Source organism: Syngnathus floridae, chromosome 3 (genome assembly GCF_059516105.1).
Source record: "Syngnathus floridae isolate MCC-2025c chromosome 3, RoL_Sflo_1.0, whole genome shotgun sequence".
In the NCBI taxonomy this organism is placed as follows: Eukaryota; Metazoa; Chordata; class Actinopteri; order Syngnathiformes; family Syngnathidae; genus Syngnathus; species Syngnathus floridae.
The window spans coordinates 13,369,097-13,385,961 of record NC_142415.1 but is presented as its reverse complement, the minus strand read 5'-3'; the positions used below and the strand labels follow the sequence as shown (position 1 = coordinate 13,385,961).

The window sequence follows — 16,865 nt, the reverse complement described above, 5'->3', positions numbered from 1 at the left end:
TCCTGAAATATTAATATTTATAAACCAAGATTTCACGGGTATATTGCAGAACTTTGCTGGCTCTCTTTAGTAACAGGCCTATGTTCACTTATTGAAATTTGAAACTGTTATCAATCCTCTTGATCATCTCGTGACATCTAAATGTCAAAACGTACTGACTTTGGAAAAGATTTAAAATAAATAATCAAATCAGATGAAGTTACTAGTCAAAACTGACTGGAATTTTCAAATAAAATTGAGCATAAAAACGATGGGAATCATTTTCTGATTGGCCAGTCTTTGACTTCCCTCGGTGACGTCATGGGGACCAGGGGGAGGAGTTCGTGGGGGGCGAAAAGAGGACGAGAGGAGGCGAGAGGCGGCATTGAAGGCTCCATCATCAGGGCGCGAGAGACTGCGCAGCCTCCGCACCCCGGAATAAGGGCGCCTTCTTGGCCGCTGAACGCGTCCTCATCGCTCACCCTTTTGCGGGACTAGAAGTCCCCAAGACGGATACAAAGAACGAGAGCTGCCTGGAGATTCTCCTCATGCCACCGAGGGCATGTGGTCCCACGTATCGATCCGATCACCTGTTTGTCACACCTGGAACCGGAAGGATGCTCTATGTCCATGAGCACATGTGGTGGCTGTTGGAGAAGAAGGAGGAGGAGGAGGGGACTCCACGCTTGCGGCAGATGGACATCTTGTACGGATACGTGTAAGTTACGGCTCTTGTTTGTGCCTACGATCTGTCGTCGTTCCGATCAAAATTGTCCTCACGTGAATTCATCTCTCACCATGACAGGCAGAAAACCATCATTTATTAAAAATACTCTAATTTAGTCCTGTATCCCGAGACAAACAATTTGTGTCTTGAAACATTTTGTAAGGCGTTGATAACATCTTCAGTTGTGTCCTTGTGATGCATTCCCCGTTTCCCAACTACATCACATCATTATCGTGGAGTACTGCATTGGATGAATGTGTATTTTGAAATTATTATTACCTTAATGTGATAAATATTTTGATAGTCATGCAATCACTGTGTACTTTTTAATAACATATTTTAAAGGCACAAGTCCAATTAATATTAAGCTTTGTGTCACATCATGCCAAAGAGGCCTATTCTAACAATGATTACAATATATTCTTCCCTTTTGCGGCCTGCAAATGAGCCCAAAACAAGTCTGCATAAAAGAACATATACATTTTAATTTTTGACAGCCAACAACTGTAAATCAATTTGCGTAATATTCTCTCAAAACAGATAACCTGACTATTTCAAGACAATACGTGTATTTCGAACAACTTTGTAAAGTAAAATGCAATGTCGCAACATGAATGGCCTGTCAATTTTGCTAATAAATGCATCCCTGCAATGAAATTCATCTTCATAATCTTTTTGTGTTCTTTCCCCTTGCAGGAAGGAGCACACACACTCTTGCAGACTGTGATGGCAAAGAAAAGAGCCTGTTCCTGTCTTTGGTTATCTAGCTGTATGAGTGTTAATCATCCATCATAAAGCTAGATAACCGAAAGTAGGAATGACCTTCAAACCTTCAGGAGACAAGAAGGCAGAAGCAACATCAGAGGATGTGCTGCTGGCTTGTAAGGTATGTTTGCTTCATGTCTACATGCAGTTTTGGATTAAACCATTTGAAAAAGGCTTTATGGAGACTCAAGGCCTAATAATAACCTCATTCACTACCCACCTGTTTCTTTCCAAATAAGTTTGGCTCTTCTCAAGAATTAAAATTGGGAAGACCGTTCTCTGAATCGTCACTAAAGTACTGTATGTGTAATATTCATATTTGTCCACAATGACTGTTTCTGCTACCTGAATAGGTCCTACTCCACTTTTCCTACTTTCATTGTTTTGGTCATTAATAAATTGGGTGATTTGTGCATTTAAATAATTGACTGCATGGGAAATAACACAAAACCAAAAAATTATATTCAACAAATTAATTAACAAATTGATTTTCTTTATCAATAATCCTCGGGCGAGTCTATTTAAGTTAAAAGTTGTTACAAAGTGGTACATGAAAAAAATCAATAAATGAGGATTTGAAAAATAAACACATTATACAGTGAGTACTTACAGCCTTAAAACGCCTTTGTTAAAAACAACAAATCTTAACACATTGATTTTGTTCTGTTCAGTTTTAAGATTAAAGAATAAGAGTAGCCAAAAAGGGAAGCATAAAAAGAAACAGTCATAATGGTTTAATCAATATGTCTTTTTCTACGAAAATAAAAAATCTAGGCAATGAAAGCATGTAATAAAATCTATATTCCTATTAGTCTTTACATGGGAAAAGTAATTTTTAGATTTCAATTGAGCAAGCAACAGTTAAGTGACCAAATAACAATAAAATGAATTCAGTGATACTAAAAATTATACAGGCAATTTCTAATGAGTTACTTTTCACTTATTTTCCTTCTTCTTTTAGTCCAAGCCTCATACAGACAAAGCAACAGAGCACACAAATGAAGGCCTCATGGCCTCGTTGAGGCAGCACATGCATGCTCACTGGTGCTAGCAAGATGTCAGCCATCTTGACATTCTCCCCGCATGGTTGTGGACATGCAAAAACTGGCTGCCTCAATTGGCACTATTCAGTCTTTAAGGCCTCATGTGTGCCGTGTGTGTGATCTCACTAAGTAGAGCTTTCTGATGAGGTCACCTTGCTGAGGCCTCTCACAGGTCAGTCTTTCATTGAACCCTTTTGGAGGCGTTGAAACAGATTTGGAAACCTAAAATTGTCTCTTCACCTAATTATAATGCATTTAAAACCAGGTTTCATTAGTGAAGGAAGTATATAATAAGAATTATCACTAAAATGATGACTACATTTCTGAAATAATGATTAACTCATTTTCAGCAATAATGATTAACTCATTTTCAGCAAGAATGAATAATAATGGTGATTTCCTATTATTATTATTATTATTATTATTATTATTATTATTATTGTTGCCAATGTATTAATTTGTAAACTAACTTCAAAACAGTACTTACCAAAATGTAAGGTTTTTTTCTAAAGGTAATAAATATTTTGGTAATTGTTATATTGTGTTGGGTTTAACGGGGGACCAAAATCTGTATTTTAGTATTTCTGATTATCTGAACAAAGGTTTTGATGTATATTTTAAATGTGTGTGATTCCATAAATTGTACACAGGATGTTAAACGGAAAAGTGTCCCACTAGGGATGATATCAAAAGCATAAGCAGGAAAATGTGAAACTCAACAAGACACTGGTGTGTTCTGAATTAAAACTAAATGTGCGGAGAAATGAAGCCCATGGAAGTTTATTTATTGTTCATGTACAGTATACTCTAAACTTGGAGTACATCACAAAAAGTGTCAGTGTGTCCTCGTTTGTCACAATTGCAAAACAGGGCGAATTAAAAGGAAGTGTTGATGAATAGCAAACCATCACGCACCCATGCCGCTTATTTAAAAGTGGGCTGGTACCTAAATTTGTCCATGAACCTGAACATAAATTATATTGTGAAACAGCACTACATATAAAACTGAGGAATCTACATCAATCAGAAAAAATCAAAAAAGATTCTTTGTGAGATATAAAAAAACGAAAGACTATCACACACATTCAAAATAACCGCACAGCTCATTATCATAATTGCATAGGAACGAAGGAAGCTGAATATTTAAAGTCACAGCAACACCATTTTCAACAACGATCATACATGCGACTAGATAATAATGCTCATTTTTACAAAGACTGTCGTTTGTGACGGACTGCAGCATCTGTGTTAAATATTTTGATGACGTCATTGATGCAGTGTAGTTCTACGCTTCAATAAACTATGAATTAAGGCACAATTTTAATGAAGCGCTTTCCTTGTATTGGGTTATTTGGGTTATGGTGCACGACTTACCTATCCATCCAAAAATATAAACATTAATTTAAAGAAACTCACTGAATTGCACACAGTTATATACCTTTCTATTATGATGAAGCCCAACCGACTCCTGACATGTCACCATTCATTAGGTGTATTTTGACAATTAATGCTGTCAGAATTTTGTTCATATGTCACCTATTGGTGATACAATTAAATTTTAAATATCATAAAAGGCCTCTGGAGCAGAGGTCCACATGTGGTGATCTGCAGGTAGCCCCCAAGAACCTACACGAGTAGCCAAGCTGTACACCACTATCTGAGTTATCTAAAAGCTGCCTTTGCCTCATTCAGGAGTCCGGTCGGTTAACACGTGCCTCATCGTGCACATTATTATTCTCGACAAGGCCTTGCTCCACAGTGGCGGCTTTGTGCATGGGCCACTTGACAAAGGCCCGCCTGCGTACTGTTTGTGTAAGTGTGTAGTCGAGCGTGCGTCTATGAGAGTGTGGGAGAGACAGAGAGGGAGAGTGAAGAGGTGGGAACCACGATCCAGACAGCAGCAGACGTCTCCTGAAAAGTTGCCTTTTGTCTTACTGCCTCTTGTCTGTCTGCAAGACACGTTCTCACCGTGTGTAGTGTGTGTCTCTTAGCATTTGTGTAGTCGCATACAGTACTTAAACCAGTAAAGTACAGCCGTAGGTCTAATGGTAAAAAAAACACTGAATTAACTAGAAATAAAATTGACAACTTTTAATAAATGAAATCCAATCAACATTACCAAATGATGTATTAGAAAATGAAATTTAAAAAACATCCAGAATAGTTTTTCTCAGTTCAGTTGCTTTTACTTTTTAAATACATTACAATAAATCTGTATACAATTCTAGTAGTACAAATTTTATTCAAATTTTATGTGCCATATATTTTAATAGAATCAATTATTTAAGTAGTACAATGGAGTCGTAATGTTCAAATTGTACATATTGTAACAGTGATTTACAATCATTTTAAATATACATTCTAGTCTCATTTATGTCTACTAAGAACTGTAATTTAATTGTGTTAATTATAGTGATACTTTCAGGGCAAAAAAACCCACCTTTCTAAGTACTACACCTATTTGCTGTCAAAAATTCAAAAACCACTCATTTAGTCCAATATGTTGATACACGTTTATTTCGTCTCCAGTGATGTTGCACCTAAACATTGAATCTGACTTTTATATGTACATATGGCTAAATATCATAATGCCTTCCTGACTGAATAAGTGAGAATAAGAAAGCGATACGACAAGCACTTTTAAAATAAAGAGAGGAAAATGTACGCATGCAAGGAGACGGATAAAATACAATCTGAACGTTGATGTCTAATGAACATTTTTCACCTTATTGTGATGAACAGGCAGTTATTATCTGCCTCATGCGACTGGAGCCCCACCACCACAAACATCTCGCTTTGTCTCACAACAAAGTAATAATGAGCGAGAGAAATAACTTCGATCTTTCTTATTCCCACACTAAAACAAAATATTACAAGGTTAAAATGACCATAGAGTACAGTTTTGAAATGAAAAAGCTATTTTTCTAACAAGATAAGCACAATTAAAAGACAAGGCTGAAAAATATTTTTTTTTCTTCAATTAGAGTATTTTTTTTTTTTTTTTTTTTAGATATTGCCATGTGGCAAAAGTATCAAGGCTGGCTGGTCTACTAAGTTTCAGATTGATGAAACGGAACTGTTGACGTCTCAGTGCAGCCACCACGACACTGCAGCTGCCAATCTGGTCTTAATTCAGGGATAAACCTGATTATCCCACACACCAGTTTGTTCTTGTCTTTGTAACACTGATGGGGAACCTTTCACACTTCTTTTATTTCCCATGGTCCAGTGGGTCGGAGCTGTTAGGACCCCCAATGAAGACATGCGGTTGCCATTCATTGCTTTTAACTGAAGCACGTTATTGATAACCTACTTCAAAACCCTAACCCTAGTTTCAAACCCTAACCCTACTTCAAAACCCTAACACTAGTTTGAAACCCTACTTGAAAACCCTAACCCTAGTTTGAAACCCTCATCCTAGTGTGAAACCCTACATTGAAACCCTAACCTTTGATTGAAACCTTACTTCAAAGCCCTAACCCTACTTTGAAACCCTAACCCTAGTTTGAAACCCTACTTCAATACCCTAACCCGAGTTTGAAACCCTAACCCTACTTTGAAACCCTACTTTAAACCCCTGACCGTACTTTGAAGCCCCATTTTGAAATCTAATACTACTTTAAAACCTTACTTTGAAACCTTAAGCCTACTTTGAAACCCTAACCCTAACTTTAAACCCTATTTCAAAACCTTAAGCCCACTTTGAAACCCTAACCCTAATTTCAAACCCCACTTTAAAACCCTAACCCTACTTTGAAACCCTCAAATTAAATGGTCACCGCCCCCCTCTCCAGTTCCAAAATCCCAACTGCATCCCTGCTGGGATGCATTTCCATTCCTTCCCGCCACTGACTCAGACTGCCAGTCAAGTTCAAGTTCACAGGATAGAAATGTCTGGACTCTTCATTCACTGTTTCTCCTCCCCCTTTTGAACCCCACCCCCTTCTGAGTATTAAGATGACAGAGGGGCTCTGCCGTTGTTATGGCAGCAGGCTGGACGGACTGAGTCTGTTGGTGAAAAGGACAGCCTGTCACAAACACGCATTGAGAGAGAGAGAGAGAGAGAGAGAGAGAGAGAGAGAGAGAGAGAGAGAGAGAGAGAGAGAGGCGGACGTCGGGTCCCCCAACAGCTGTGCACAACCCCCCCCCGCCGACCCTCTAACACCCCAAAAGCATCTACACACCCGCCAAATCACTCGCCCCCTCCCACGCCTTGGTCTTTCAAATAGCACCAGGATCCTGGGAACACCGGGAATGTCACATTCATCATCCTCGCACGGCGCTTTCTCAACGCTCCTTGCATCCTTCATCACTACAAACCCCGCCTGCCCTGTGACCCCACACACCCTCCATGAATCATGTAATGGCGGCTAACTAGGGTTCAAATTATTTTAAATTCAAAATCAAAAATGGAAATTACACACGTTGGTGCGTGGGAAAGAGAGTTTTGTCTTCAGGTTGCATTCAAGTAGCACATGAGACGCTGCTCATTTACATAAACTGCATGCTGTCTGAGGGGTTGGGTCGGGGTTGGGGGGGGGGGGCGAGCCTAACCCTAAGCCTCAGCACAGCCAGAGCAAGCCTAAGCCTAACACAAACCCTAACCCTAACCCTAAGCACAGCAAGTGCAAGCCTAACCCTAAGCCTCAGCACAGTCAGAGCAAGCCTAAGCCTAACACAAACCCTAACCCTAACCCTAAGCACAGCAAGAGCAAGCCTAACCCTAAGCCTCAGCACAGCCAGAGCAAGCCTAAGCCTAACACAAACCCTAACCCTAACCCTAAGCACAGCAAGAGCAAGCCTAACCCTAAGCACAGCCAGAGCAAGCCTAAGCCTAACACAAACCCTAACCCTAACCCTAAGCACAGCAAGAGCAAGCCTAACCCTAAGCCTCAGCACAGCCAGAGCAAGCCTAAGCCTAACACAAACCCTAACCCTAACCCTAAGCACAGCCAGAGCAAGCCTAAGCCTAACACAAACCCTAACCCTAACCCTAAGCACAGCAAGAGCAAGCCTAACCCTAAGCACAGCCAGAGCAAGCCTAAGCCTAACACAAACCCTAACCCTAACCCTAAGCACAGCAAGAGCAAGCCTAACCCTAAGCCTCAGCACAGCCAGAGCAAGCCTAAGCCTAACACAAACCCTAACCCTAACCCTAAGCACAGCAAGAGCAAGCCTAACCCTAAGCACAGCCAGAGCAAGCCTAAGCCTAACACAAACCCTAACCCTAACCCTAAGCACAGCAAGAGCAAGCCTAACCCTAAGCCTCAGCACAGCCAGAGCAAGCTTAAGCCTAACACAAACCCTAACCCTAACCCTAAGCACAGCAAGAGCAAGCCTAACCCTAAGCACAGCCAGAGCAAGCCTAAGCCTAACACAAACCCTAACCCTAACCCTAAGCACAGCAAGAGCAAGCCTAACCCTAAGCCTCAGCACAGCCAGAGCAAGCCTAAGCCTAACACAAACCCTAACCCTAACCCTAAGCACAGCCAGAGCAAGCCTAAGCCTAACACAAACCCTAACCCTAACCCTAAGCACAGCAAGAGCAAGCCTAACCCTAAGCACAGCCAGAGCAAGCCTAAGCCTAACACAAACCCTAACCCTAACCCTAAGCACAGCAAGAGCAAGCCTAACCCTAAGCCTCAGCACAGCCAGAGCAAGCCTAAGCCCAACACAAACCCTAACCCTAACCCTAAGCACAGCAAGAGCAAGCCTAACCCTAAGCACAGCCAGAGCAAGCCTAAGCCTAACACAAACCCTAACCCTAACCCTAAGCACAGCAAGAGCAAGCCTAACCCTAAGCCTCAGCACAGCCAGAGCAAGCCTAAGCCTAACACAAACCCTAACCCTAACCCTAAGCACAGCAAGAGCAAGCCTAACCCTAAGCACAGCCAGAGCAAGCCTAAGCCTAACACAAACCCTAACTCTAACCCTAAGCACAGCAAGAGCAAGCCTAACCCTAAGCCTCAGCACAGCCAGAGCAAGCCTAAGCCTAACACAAACCCTAACCCTAACCCTAAGCACAGCAAGAGCAAGCCTAACCCTAAGCACAGCCAGAGCAAGCCTAAGCCTAACACAAACCCTAACCCTAACCCTAAGCACAGCAAGAGCAAGCCTAACCCTAAGCCTCAGCACAGCCAGAGCAAGCTTAAGCCTAACACAAACCCTAACCCTAACCCTAAGCACAGCCAGAGCAAGCCTAAGCCTAACACAAACCCTAACCCTAACCCTAAGCACAGCAAGAGCAAGCCTAACCCTAAGCCTCAGCACAACCAGAGCAAGCCTAAGCCTAACACAAACCCTAACCCTAAGCACAGCAAGAGCAAGCCTAACCCTAAGCACAGCCAGAGCAAGCCTAAGCCTAACACAAACCCTAACCCTAACCCTAAGCACAGCAAGAGCAAGCCTAACCCTAAGCCTCAGCACAGCCAGAGCAAGCTTAAGCCTAACACAAACCCTAACCCTAAGCACAGCAAGAGCAAGCCTAACCCTAAGCACAGCCAGAGCAAGCCTAAGCCTAACACAAACCCTAACCCTAACCCTAAGCACAGCAAGAGCAAGCCTAACCCTAAGCCTCAGCACAGCCAGAGCAAGCCTAAGCCTAACACAAACCCTAACCCTAACCCTAAGCACAGCAAGAGCAAGCCTAACCCTAAGCTCAGCCAGAGCAAGCCTAAGCCTAACACAAACCCTAACCCTAACCCTAAGCACAGCAAGAGCAAGCCTAACCCTAAGCCTCAGCACAGCCAGAGCAAGCCTAAGCCTAACACAAACCCTAACCCTAACCCTAAGCACAGCAAGAGCAAGCCTAACCCTAAGCACAGCCAGAGCAAGCCTAAGCCTAACACAAACCCTAACCCTAACCCTAAGCACAGCAAGAGCAAGCCTAACCCTAAGCCTCAGCACAGCCAGAGCAAGCTTAAGCCTAACACAAACCCTAACCCTAACCCTAAGCACAGCCAGAGCAAGCCTAAGCCTAACACAAACCCTAACCCTAACCCTAAGCACAGCAAGAGCAAGCCTAACCCTAAGCCTCAGCACAGCCAGAGCAAGCCTAAGCCTAACACAAACCCTAACCCTAACCCTAAGCACAGCAAGAGCAAGCCTAACCCTAAGCACAGCCAGAGCAAGCCTAAGCCTAACACAAACCCTAACCCTAACCCTAAGCACAGCAAGAGCAAGCCTAACCCTAAGCCTCAGCACAGCCAGAGCAAGCTTAAGCCTAACACAAACCCTAACCCTAAGCACAGCAAGAGCAAGCCTAACCCTAAGCACAGCCAGAGCAAGCCTAAGCCTAACACAAACCCTAACCCTAACCCTAAGCACAGCAAGAGCAAGCCTAACCCTAAGCCTCAGCACAGCCAGAGCAAGCCTAAGCCTAACACAAACCCTAACCCTAACCCTAAGCACAGCAAGAGCAAGCCTAACCCTAAGCACAGCCAGAGCAAGCCTAAGCCTAACACAAACCCTAACCCTAACCCTAAGCACAGCAAGAGCAAGCCTAACCCTAAGCCTCAGCACAGCCAGAGCAAGCTTAAGCCTAACACAAACCCTAACCCTAAGCACAGCAAGAGCAAGCCTAACCCTAAGCACAGCCAGAGCAAGCCTAAGCCTAACACAAACCCTAACCCTAACCCTAAGCACAGCAAGAGCAAGCCTAACCCTAAGCCTCAGCACAGCCAGAGCAAGCCTAAGCCTAACACAAACCCTAACCCTAACCCTAAGCACAGCAGGCGCTGCCACCCTGAGACATGATGTTGCATTGAGGAGTGGAGGAATTGTAAAGAACAGACAGCGTAGAAAAGTTGGGAAAAGGAGAAAAAAATGCGTCCCTTCTCTCCCAAATTCCCACTCCACTGATTCTTTTAAACCATCAAAATAATTTGAGTAGAATAATCCATCATATTTATTTCTGATTCAAATTTAGATGGCACCAAATTATCACAAGCTCTAACAATAATTTTATTTTTTTTAAATTTCGGATTTGAATGGAAGATGTTACATTGTGAATTTAGTAAAATATTTGATAGTAAATATGTCCTATAAATTCAAATTGAAACTTTTGTGTTTGTTTTGATGCAGAGCTGCTGATTTTGTCCAGGTTCTTGACCTGTGAAAATTACCTGTGTCAAGAAGAGGTATTGTTGTGTTGTGTGTAAAAACCCTAACATTGCCTATTTTTGTCTTTTCAGGAACAGAAGCAGCTGATGCCACCCTGTTGCGGACTAAGTGTCTCATTTGACTTTTCATCTGTCACGAGCATGAAGCACAAGAGACTTCCTTTGCTCATACCTTTCCCAGAAATGAATGAAATCCCAGTTTGAAATTTGAATGTTCATTTCATGTCAATGTATAAAAAAAAAAACTTGTGTTTTCAATTAACATATGGTTTGCAATCCTTATATCGGCGTTAAAATAAATTGATGTAAGGATGCTAATAATTTTGGGAAATCCATATGTTCTGCTCTTAATAAAGAAGTGTAACTAGTATTTATTGTGACCAAAAAAAATTGACTGGGTCTATTTGAGTGACGTTTTCATCCATTTTTTTTCTCAAGTGGTGTTTTCAAAGTGTGACAATGCAAAACAGCAGATTGACAAATGTTCACATGATGTCCGAACTGAGTTGAACAGAAGAGTCGTGACCTTTCGTTCTCCTGGGACACAGCTTGACCTCCCACAATTTGCCACACACGTGCTGCTTCCAGACAGCGGTTTTCGTTGACCCTCACTCACATACACCAAAAGGAATTGTGTGATGGCCGTTTTATTAAATTCTACCAGACTTAATGAATAATAATAGCACCTAACAGTATGGACTGTCAAATGTCATGTTCACTTCTTGTAATGCCTTAAGCCAGATGAATGAATAATTAATTAATATTTTGAAATCCTCCGGACATGGAAGAGAAATGATTGCATCCACATTACTTAATTTGCAGTATTATGGTCAACATATTGTATTACCAAATAAAATGTTGAAAAATTTTGAAATGCTTGCTGAAGAATTTCAGTCACAAAAAAATTCCAACTAGTGTTGGCTGGCCACTTTATTAGGGAAATATCATGGTCAAAGGTCACAGGTGTCAAGCTTTAGTAGTCGGGGCCGCATTCCAACATGTTTTCCAAGAGTCCCTCGTTAAGGAGGAGGACCTGTGACCTTTGCCCATATTTCCCTAATAAAGTGGCCTGTTATTAGGTACACTTGAAAATGGCGGTGTACCTAATGGAGTGTCCAGGTGATTCCCTCGTTAAGCGCACCTGCGTGAAAAGTTTTAGCTCCTACAGAACGTGAAAGTGACCAAAAACTTTTCACGCAGGTGCACTTAACGAGGGAATCACTCGGACACTCCATTAGGTACACCGCCATTTTAGACTAAAGCTTGACTCCTGTGACCTTTGACCATGATATTTCCCTAATAAAGTGGCCTGTTATTAGGTACACTTGAAAATGGCGGTGTACCTAATGTAGTGTCCATGTGATTCCCTCGTTAAGTGCAGGTGCGTGAAAAGTTTTAGCTCCTTTTGAACGTGAAAGAAGCTAAAACTTTTCACGCAGGTGCACTTAACGAGGGAATCACACGGACACTCTAACCTATGGAACCCTCGCTCAGATTACATGGAATGGTTTTATGGAGCAGCTCACAAGCAAATAGTTATAATGGTTATATGGGGCAGCACACGAGCGACTGTGTTGCAAATGTTTCTATGATAAAATATTTCAGGTCTCACTGGGATTTGAACTCAGGTCCCCGGGGTGAGAGTCCAGAGCACTAACCACTACACGATGGGACCCTCGCTCACATTGCATGGAATATATATGGTTTTATGGAGCATCTCAGAAGCATATATAGTTACATGGGGCAACTCACGAACAACAGTGTTGCATATTTTTCTATAATAAAATATTTCAGGTCTCTTTGGGATTTGAACTCAGGTCACTTGGGTGAGAGTCCAGAGCCCTACCCACTACACTATGGAACCCTCACCAGTTATGTGTGAGAAACATTTTCACGGACCGGCCTTTGTATGAATAAATACATTTTATATAAAATAATACATTTATAATAAATATATAAATACGATGAAATAAAATAATACGACTATTTGTTTCTTTTCGTAGGTTTTATTTTGTTTTTCCTTGCCCTCTTGGGAGCTTAAGATCAGGGTTGTTCTTTTATATTATGTATTTTATGTGCTCTCTCTGCGTCCATTGCAGCCTGGTGATCCTGACAGCAGGACATGTATCACCTTTTCTCATTTTGTGTCCCCAAAGACATTGTCGGGTGTGTTCAAATGAGATTTAAGATGATGATGAGCATAAAATGCTACTTCAGAAGTAATTAATGGGATTGCCTTGAGCTTTTTCTTTGGCACTGGTCTGTGCAGCTGTGAGCTTAAAGTTGAAAGGCCTCCTCGTGTCATAAATTACAGATGTCAAAGTCCTCCTTGCAGAATTCTCGGTAGGCTCTTCTAAGCAGAGGCAACGTACTGATTTTAAAGATTCAGTTCACTTAAAAGAGCTGGAATGCAAATCACAAATTCCAACCCATAACAATAAATGAGAATAAAACTCGCCTATTTAATAATGTGACAAAAGAAAATCTAGAATCACACACTTTTTCATCCATTCAAAATCTAAAAGCAGCTGTTAGATTTTTATTGCCAATTATCAACAGAAAAGATGGGTGCGCCCGTGTTCACTGGAACCATTAAGAACCATTGCTAAACATCTCATCTAACCAGCATCGTCACTGTGTGGACCCATCACCAGTATGTGTAAGCAATATTGTGCCGTATAGAAAGCGACAAACATCGGCGAGCGGGCAGCAAGTTTGTACGCAAGGCTACAGATGATTGCGCGGTCATTTATATTTTCCAACTCGCTGAGCTTTAGCTCTTGTATTCTTCATTTGCATAAGAATGCCATCAGGTCCTGTGAACTTCCCCAACCTATTGACCCAGCTCCCCAGACATGAATAGGCGCGCTTTGACGCTCCCCAGCCTCTCAAACAGCCTTTAAGTCCCAATCATGGTAATTTAATATATCTTAAGCCCCTGCCTGCTTGGCTATAGGCCCCCTCCACAGTTTGTTTTAGGCATTCACTATTCCCACCTTGTCAGGGCTATTCCTATACATATTGGCAAATTTAAAGGGCTGCGTTGTGGGACAAAGAAAAACTTTCAGGAGTTCAAGCCACAATTCCATCTAATTAGAACAAGTTTTTCCCCTTATTGTCTAGCGTTTTTATTGTGCTAGAAAAAAAAAGCTGGTAACAAGCATTCGGTTAGTAAAGGTTGGTAAATTAATTATATATATGTGTGTGTGTGTGTGTGTGTGTGTGTGTGTGTGTGTGTGTGTGTGTGTGTGTGTGTGTGTGTGTGTGTGTGTGTGTGTGTGTGTGTGTGTGTAAAATGTCACTATTCTACTACAAGACTATTTGTTAACTTAGTGAAGCCCTTTTGGAATTCTCTCCATCCAATATGAACACAATTAAGGCAAAATAAAGGCAAGTATCACTCTTTCCAAGTGTTAATGTGTTTACACAATAATGAATGCATAGAACTTAATCATCTATCCATCCATTTTCAACATTTCCATCCACGTTCAGGGTCGCCGGGGGTGCCGGAGCCTATTCTAGCTGACATCGGGCAAAAGGTAGACTTCACCTTAAACTATTTGCCAGCCAGTTGCAGGGCACATGTTGAGACCAACAACCAGCCACACTGTCACTGAGCGGGTATTGATCCCACATTGCCTTCAAAACAAGTCAGCCGAGTGTACCCCGACACTATCAGCAACTTGAACTTGGTCGTGTTTATGTGAATCATTAAAGCACGCAGAGTTCTTTCCTTGTCCTTATCAATGGAAATATGCGCCGTTGTTCCAGTAGACTGCCGGAGAGGCCGATGAGCCAACAGGAAGAGGCATTCGTGTATCCTATCCGACGACTGACGTTTGGGAAACAAAAAGCTTCCCCGCTGCGGGCAGACCGAATCCATGAAAGCATACATTTGTTCAAGGAAACAAAGCACATGTTTGTTTCTCTCTGTGCTTCACTTCCTAATCAAAGCTTCTAATTAACACAGTTTCTTTCCACCTATTGGAGATCAAATACTCACAATGATCAGTGCAAACTTGGATTCGGTGGCATCCCCTGCATTCATACATGGGACAATAATCTTCATCCTGGGCTTGGTTCAGTGCACAAGCGAGTGTGGAGAGGCCCACACTGTTGAATTGTCCCATTCTCTCTCAATTTAACAACCAAGACACGTCCTTGGTGGACTCTCAGTCCAACAAGAGACAAAGCTGAGCTTAGTCTATCAGTTTCTTGGCTATTCTTTGACTACTATGACTATCAAATAAAAATGGTCACTCTCAGTATGCTGATAGCATTTTGGTCGTGTGTGAGAGCGTTGCCAGTCGTGTTTGTGTGATGTGTGAGAGGTGACCCTGAGTGATGTCTCTGAAGGCCTCTCACACAACCGGGTAACATGCGCACATCATGTTTTGTGAGGCTCTGACGAGACGTGACAGGCCAGCTCGCTGTCAGAGATGACAGAATTTGCTCCATTTTTGCTTCACTGAAGATTTCTTCCTTTATTTCATAAAGGACAATGGTGTCTTTCTTTTTCATTCCCAACGTTGCCCCCCCCCTTCTCTCTCTCTCTCTCTCTGTCGCTCTCTCTCTCGCTCTGTCTTCCACACTCACGTACAAACGCTCACAAAGCCCGGCTGGCAGACACACGCACACTCGCTCGCTGTCATGCTCATTTTGATGGTAATTAATGACATCACCCTGCGTGCGGTGCATGGCGCTGGTGTTGTGTGCGTGTGCATGTGTGTGTGCATGTATTGGGGGTGGGCTTGGGTGGTACATTTGTTTGTTGAGCAAACCGTGGGAACGGGGCACTCTCCAGGGTGTCGAGTCAGGGGCTCCAACAATACATATGTTGTTGCTTTTCACCCAAACACCCCCGAGAGAATCTTCAGTCCCATCAACCCTCCTTTGCTTTCATTTCTTCCCTCCACATCTTTATGGCGTTCATTGGCCGAACTTGAGTGAGAATTTTCTGCCATCTCTCTGTTACTGCGTCTCAAGTACCCTTGATAAAATGTTTGCTCTAGTTTGATGTGAATTATCATTACGAGGCTATACTGTATGGATTAGCACATTTGAATACATCTTTCATCTCTATCAGATGCTGCACTGAAATCCAAAAACAACTGGTGTGTTTAAATGACACCTATAATCATTTAATATTCTATTAAGTGCTTGACAATAAAACAGACTTTGACTTTTGCTTTTGTACTGCGATGAGGTCAGAATCCTGATTGATATTCCTCAAAGACTTGATTTGAGCTGAAGAAATTGCTGTTGATTAAAAAGCACTTTCTCGATAATCTTGGTAGAAGTAAAGAATGACGACAGTAAAGACAACAAAACCACACTAGACACATCAAGTATGAGGATACCGATGTGACTGTGACGGTTCAAAATGTCCTGAATCCTTCCAAGAAGAGACAATCACTGCAAGGTCAACAGAATGGGAATGAGGTGGCTTGTCTAATGAAGTTCTGAAAACCTCTCACAATTTTTCTCCAATGGAAATTGAATCAACCAACATCTACGTTATACAGACTTTAGGCTTGAGCCATTGGAGGGATTTACCTTAAAAGTTCAATTCCATATTTATTCATTGATGTTAAGGGCCTCCAATTAGTTCACCCATTCAGTTTGTATTGCAGCTTGCCGTCTTTTGAAACCATGCAGGGAACTAATGGCCTGCTCTGGACCAACAAAGCACTCTCCTGCTGTGATTGGTAATTTTTGTGGCACTCGGAGCTCTTACCACTTAAACTTTCTCCATTGACCTTTGTGATAGATCCATCGACCCATAAATCCATCCATCAATTGACCCATCCATCGACCCATCCATCCATAAATCCATCCATCAATTGACCAACCATCGACCCATCTATCCATCGACCCATTTATCCATCTATCTAGCCATCTATCTATCCATCCATCCATCCATCCATCCATCCATCCATCCATCCATCCATCCATCCATCCATCCATCCATCCATCCATCCATCCATCCATCCATCCATCCATCCATCCATCCATCCATCGACCCATCCATCCATCCATCCATCCATCCATCCATCCATCCATCCATCCATCCATCCATCCATCCATCCATCCATCCATCCATCCATCCATCCATCCATCCATCCATCCATCCATCCATCCATCCATCAACCTTGTCTATAGTGGCACTCAGATGAAATTGTGTGATCTAAGCAACAAGATTAGACTTACAATTAAGAAAGTTTTAAGAAT

The 16,865-nt window shown here is 42.2% G+C and overlaps 1 long non-coding RNA gene across 1 annotated transcript; it reads left to right on the top strand.

Annotated features, from left to right (window-relative positions):
- Nucleotides 1-355: 355 nt before the first annotated feature.
- LOC148400645 (uncharacterized) lies at nucleotides 356-10,955 on the top strand. The gene is made up of 3 exons (XR_015857745.1): nucleotides 356-697; nucleotides 1,403-1,592; nucleotides 10,707-10,955. It is a non-coding gene; the product is annotated as an uncharacterized LOC148400645 (long non-coding RNA).
- The last annotated feature ends 5,910 nt before the right edge of the window (nucleotides 10,956-16,865 follow it).